Source organism: Meleagris gallopavo, chromosome 2 (assembly GCF_000146605.3).
Source record: "Meleagris gallopavo isolate NT-WF06-2002-E0010 breed Aviagen turkey brand Nicholas breeding stock chromosome 2, Turkey_5.1, whole genome shotgun sequence".
Taxonomy (NCBI): Eukaryota; Metazoa; Chordata; class Aves; order Galliformes; family Phasianidae; genus Meleagris; species Meleagris gallopavo.
In genome coordinates, this window is record NC_015012.2 from 100,761,370 (window position 1) to 100,767,371 (window position 6,002).

A 6,002-nucleotide genomic window follows, 5' to 3' on the forward strand; every position below is an offset into this window, starting at 1 on the left:
GACATTGCTTGTTGGTGCTCACACCATGCTCCATTTGGACAAAGAGATGGTTATGACTTAGACCAGCCCCTTGCTGGAAGCAAAGCGATGTTGCTACCCCAACCCCAAGGTATTCTGGGGGATGTTCACAAACATGTCTTGTAATGGGTAATAAAGAGGCAGTGGAGAGGGATGGAAGAAAATGAATGAGTGGAGGCTGCAGCAGCTGTAGGGTACCTCGCTGGGGAGTGTTGGGCTCTCTGAGTTATGGTTCATCTGTCTGGGAAAGCCGTGCTGATCCAGCTTTCCTTTTTGTCCCAGTGAAATGCCTGATGGCCACACACAGATTGTCTTGTTTCTCAGTGGAAGTACTACCTTTTCTTATTTTTATTTTTTTCTATGCAGTAGCTGGGCTTCCCTGCTTTGCACCATAAAAACAAAGGTTCAGCCACTATAAAGCTCAGCCAGGAAGCCTGCATATGTGCCACGGGGCCCATGGAGCTTACTTGGGGAATGTTTGGAAAGCTGACAGGAGAAATCATGTTGCCCAGAGCAGCTGTAGGTGCCTCATCCCTGGAGGCATTCAAGGCCAGGATGGATGGGGCTTTGGGCAGCCTGATCTGGTGGGGGGAACCAGCCTGTGGCAGGGAGTTGGAACTGGATGAGCTTTAAGGTCCCTTCCAACCCAAGCCGTTGTATGATTCTATGGCTCTGTGATGATTTTATGGAATCTGAGAGCTGACAGTGTCCTAAGGACATTGCCAATAGCCCCAAGCTAGGGAGGTGGGCTGGGGACCACCAGCACCACTGCCAAGTTGCTGTTTTCACTTAGACCATGACAATCTGTTCCCCTGTTCGTCTCCAGTGACATTTCTCTCCTCTCCTCTTTTGAATTTCTGACACCATTCTTGGGGATGATTCTAACATGGTCTTCTGGGCACAGAGCTTGCTGTAGCTCTCTCTGCTCTTCCATAGCTCTGGCTGGAGCAATCCCTGAACACACCTGTCAAGAAGACCAAAAGCAGTGGGTGAAGGAGATGCCTGACTTCCTGGCTAAATGGTGATGGATATGAGGTCTAGTCCAGCAAGCATTCCTTTATTTCTCCTCCATGCCATTGTCACTTTTCCTCCCAGCAAAATCCTGCTTCAGCCTGAGCTATGAAGAATGGCACAGCATCCCTAACCACACGGAGGCTGCAGAGCCAGCAGCCCAGTGTAGGGCCATCTGCTGACCCAGAGGGCCAGCCAGCTGGCAGGCGGCCTCGCAACCTCCACCTGCCTTCCCTGCTCACACGGACTGCATGTTTAACTCAGCCTCGCCTGATGATGATGTGTAGTTTGGTCTGGGGGACCACGCATGAATGTGAGGAACTAAAAAAAAAAAAAGCCTGAATAGGATGTGAGCAAATAGCTCGTGTTATCTGTTTGCTGCTGCAGAAGGCAGCAACAAGAAACGACTGTAATAAATGCTGAGGTTCCTAGGGCCTTTTCCTGTGCTGGTTAGATGAAAGGGGGGAAAAGGAGGTCTGGAACTTGTAGACCTGAATAACTTAATGGTCATGATCTGTACTTTGAAGCGAGATAATAAAAGACATCTTTTAATGCTATTCATTTCAGGAGCCTTTGCTCTTCAGCCAGGATTTTTCTGCCTGCTGGGAACAGCCCAATGGAAAAATTTTTAAAGCGTTCAGAAATCCTGTCTGAGATTTTTACTTTGTTCTTTACCTCTGAGGTTTATGTAGCATTGGTGCAGCCTGGTCCATCCGACAGAATAATAAATATCAAGAAACTTCAGGTCACACAGGGACCAAGTCGCCAACACAGCTGATATCTCATAAACCCTAGGTGCTGCACTAGAACAGTTTGAACAATAGAGAGTTTTAGAAAGTCAGCAAGAACTTCTCTTTCAGGATCTTCTCATCTCCTGAAGGTGCCAATAACCAGTAGAAATGTCCAGGGGCCATCGCCCAATGGCACATCTTAGTGATGGACTACTCATCACTTCTGCACGCTGCAACATTTGCCTTTGGATTCTGGGGGACATGTGGGGAACCCATACATAGGTATGAGAGCTGAGTTCTTACAGAGGGGTTTAAAGTAGCCTGAACAACCAAGAGATGCCCAAATGAGGCAGGAATTATCTTTTAGGTATCAAAGAAGTGCAGCAGGACCTTGGAGATAAGTGCCTGCTACAGCAGGGGGAGGGCAGGGGCACATCTGCCTTCTCAGACAAGGCAGGTTTATGTATATGTATATAGCTAAGTTCATCTCCATGGACAGCCAGTGGAGGAGTTCTGATTCTTTAGAAAATCAGGGGTAAAATCCTGAGTGGCCTATGCACTCCAGGTACCTCCAGAGAGAGTCAGCAGCTGCAGAGATATTTTCGGGCCTGCGGATCTAAACTTGAGTAAGAATGAAACCCCAGGTCCCACTTGGATTCCTGCACCTTTTGCTGGGGTTTTACCTTGATTCTTTTCTCTGTTGGAGGCTAAATGCAGGCAATCTCATCTCCCTTCCAGATGTATTGCTATACTACTTCTTCAATATTTAATGAAGCCAAGATGCAGTTTTTTCAAAGAGCCTCTGAAAATCAATAGCACTCTTTTGCAATGATATATTTTTACAGCAGTAGGTCAATAAGGAAGAAAAACCCAAAGCCTCCAGGGAAAAAGCTACCTTCTTACCTGAAGCACTGAATTTTGTATGACAAAGTTCAGGAAGATAAGTGAATGTATGAATAATTTGGAGATGTATCACCGCCACATCACCCGTTTCAAAGAGCTCTGATATATGTTCTTCAGGGTTATTAACTTGATTCTCTGTAACAATGATTTATTTGGAGGTCTGAGGCATTTTAATAAATTTAGTGCAAAAGAATTATTGCCCTGAATTTCTTATAGCAGTTCTTATGCTGTTATTTTTTTTGTTATTCTGTTTGAAAGCCAAAGCCAACCGGTGAATAGGAACAGCAGGGTATCTTTTAGGTAACCTGTTATTAAACCCAAATATTAATATTCAGACTTGTCATATGAGACTAAGTAATCGTTTCAAAAAATATGTGAAACTCTTCTGTATATTCTTATTAGTAATAAGTCATGTTTTTTCATTAGTTTGGGAATGCTTTGTTTGATTAAAAAGTCAGCTGCTAAATTAATCTGACTGCAGTTTGGGAATGCATGTAAAACTCTTACAGCATGTGTCTACTTTCATTAATTTCAGTGGGAGTGAAAGACATGGATGTGTTTCTCCTAAATTTGATATTTTCCTGAGATTGGAATTTGTGTTTGTGAGTCATCACGCATGCTGGCTTTCCAATGCTTGGTGCAGGAAGGAAAAGCAAAGAGGAAAAGCATACCCATTTAGCTATCAAATTTAGGCACTTCCAATGAAAGGTGGAGCATCTCCATACGTTCTCCAGGAGGAGAAGGGGGAACCACACCATTAACTGAGGCGAGGGGCTGATGAAGAGGGATTCAGAATGGGTAGACTGGCCTTTTTGTGCTGAACAACCTCCCTTCTCCTGCCCTTCCCAGCGGATTCCTGTAAACTCTGAGATTTCCTCTGCCGTCACCGCTGTGGAGCAGCCTTGGCAGCTGTTGACTTGGACTTTATTCACCCGTCCACTCAAGGGAGTCTCCGAGGATGTGTGACCTTGGAGAAAGTCCTGCCAGACCTCTCTCATCCCGCCCCCACTTCCCTCTGCCCCCTCGGACAGATGCTGTCTGCTCTGAGCTCCTTGTCAGTGCTGAGAGGCTCGGAGCCTTCACGAGCTATTTTGGGATTTATCTGACAGACTTCCTCATTTTCCTGTTTCTTTCTAAGACTTTTATCACCAGTTTAGGTAAAAGCCTGTCTTTCTCTGCTTTAAAGCCAGATAAACAATGGTCTAATAACTCTGCTATTTCATTATTTTTAGCTTATACTTCTCCCCATATTGCTCCTGCAAGTAAAAATCACTGCCCTGTTAATGACATCTATTGTTAAGCCTTCGGATCCTATTTATTAATCCTGCTGTCCTAGGACAATTGGTCTTATTTTTGTCATTTTTATCCTTCCATATTTTGCAAATTTTATTGTCCTTTTTTATTCTCCTTTCACTTTTCTCCAAAGCTTTCAGGCAAAAATAGGCTTTGCGCACTCATGAATCACCCCAGAAACTGAAAAGAAATGGCATTAGAGACTGAATTGAAGGATAATGTTGGAATTTGGTGCTTTGTTTTCCACCTCTGGCACAGAGGCCTCAATAGGCAGAAACAAATTACACAACAAATCCATCTTGTTTTAGCTGTCTTTGAAACGGGGAGAATGTTTGCCAGTCTGTTATTGCTGCTCATTTCATACACAACACCTTGAGCAGCCTTGGGCGAAGGGCACTTGAGGAGAATACAGCTGGGCCTAGGAAAAAACATTGTGCAGAAAATAGATGGTGAGCTGGATGACGGGAAGGATAATGGGATGTCTCAGAAGAAGGCCTGGGGAAAATGCACATTGACACAACTCACAGGCATAGATACACCACATGGGCTCACAGGGGCTTGAGAAGAGCAAATGGTAAAATGGAACTTTTGGAGGGGCTTGTTTTTCCCTAAAATAATCAGGTTCTTACTTGGTCTTTAACACAAAAACTTACTGAAGTAAAATTGTTTGCCATTCAACAAGTATCTAGAACCACTTCTAGCCTCATGTAAGCGATGTTTTCTTTCTAAAGAGTCTACTTTGTTTTTATTTTCTTCACTGAGCTTGGGACCAGGTCCCTGGAGATAAAACGTTGGATGTGAAGGCACATGTGAGACAGGGAGTTAAGTGCAGCAAGCATTCCCACAGCAATACAACAGGCAGAAAGGGGAAAGATAAAGGATCCTATATCCAGGAGAAATCACATTTATCTAGAAGCAACAAGCAAGCTCTATGCTCTATCTAACTGCAACGCCTTCTCATCTCCTTTACAGAATAGTTTCAGTGACCAACTGGGCTGTGTCCTGGAAAACCATATTAGCAGATTAATTAGTGATGGATTTTTAACAATAGCGTAGAAGACATGCACAGGAGAGAAAGATCAGGCAGTTGAATTGAATTATTATATTCGCATAGGTTTTCAGATTGACTACTTTATGCTTTTGATTAAATTATTATAATTTATGTTCTTTTCAAGTAGCAATTTTCTCTGAGAGATTATTTTCCCTTGACCTATCTCCATATAGAATTATTTCCATGGCAACGGCTTGAATCATTTGAGAAAGAAACAAAAATATGAACTTCCGTTACCGCTGGGTTAGAAAATTAGTTTGATTTTAAAGCAAAAATAAGGAAGATTTTGGTCTTATGAACGATAGCTATATAAAAAGGAAATTCAAACTCAATCTTTCATCATTTCTTTTAGCAAAAACGTTATTTTCAAAGCAGGGTTATGAACATACTATTAACATTAGACCTAATAAATCTAGCATCTCTCCACTTGAAAGTATCTTTGAAAGTAATGGGACATAAAAGCTCCATTCCTTCTCCCGAGTCAGCAGACTTATAAATCAATACATAATAACAGCTATTTGGTATTTTCTTGTTATTTCCTCAGCACTGGAGTATTTAGATAAGTGAAATGTTTTAAGTATAGGCATAAATTAGAAAAATTAGATAAAGCAAGAGGGACAAATGACATTCACCCTAGGGTTTGCGAGGGACCAGCTGAAGCCTCCTTGAAACAACAGCAATGATCTTGGAGTTTGGAGTGCACAGTGGTGGTGGAAGAGGAGATTTCAGCAGGCTGGAAAAGAGAAAATAACAGAAGGAAAGGAGAAAAGATGTGAACAGAGAGAATTACAGACCAGCCAGGCTTGCTGTGGCACCCAGAAAGGTTCAGGCATGAATTATTCATGACTTAATAAACTCCAGTAGAAAAAAAACACAAATATATCACAAGTACAGTTTTCCAAAACAAATAATGTGACTTCAGTGTGGTTCCTTTCTTTGGCAAGGTAAACTGTCCAATGAGCAGCGGAGGAGCAGCTGATGTGCTGCATCTTGAC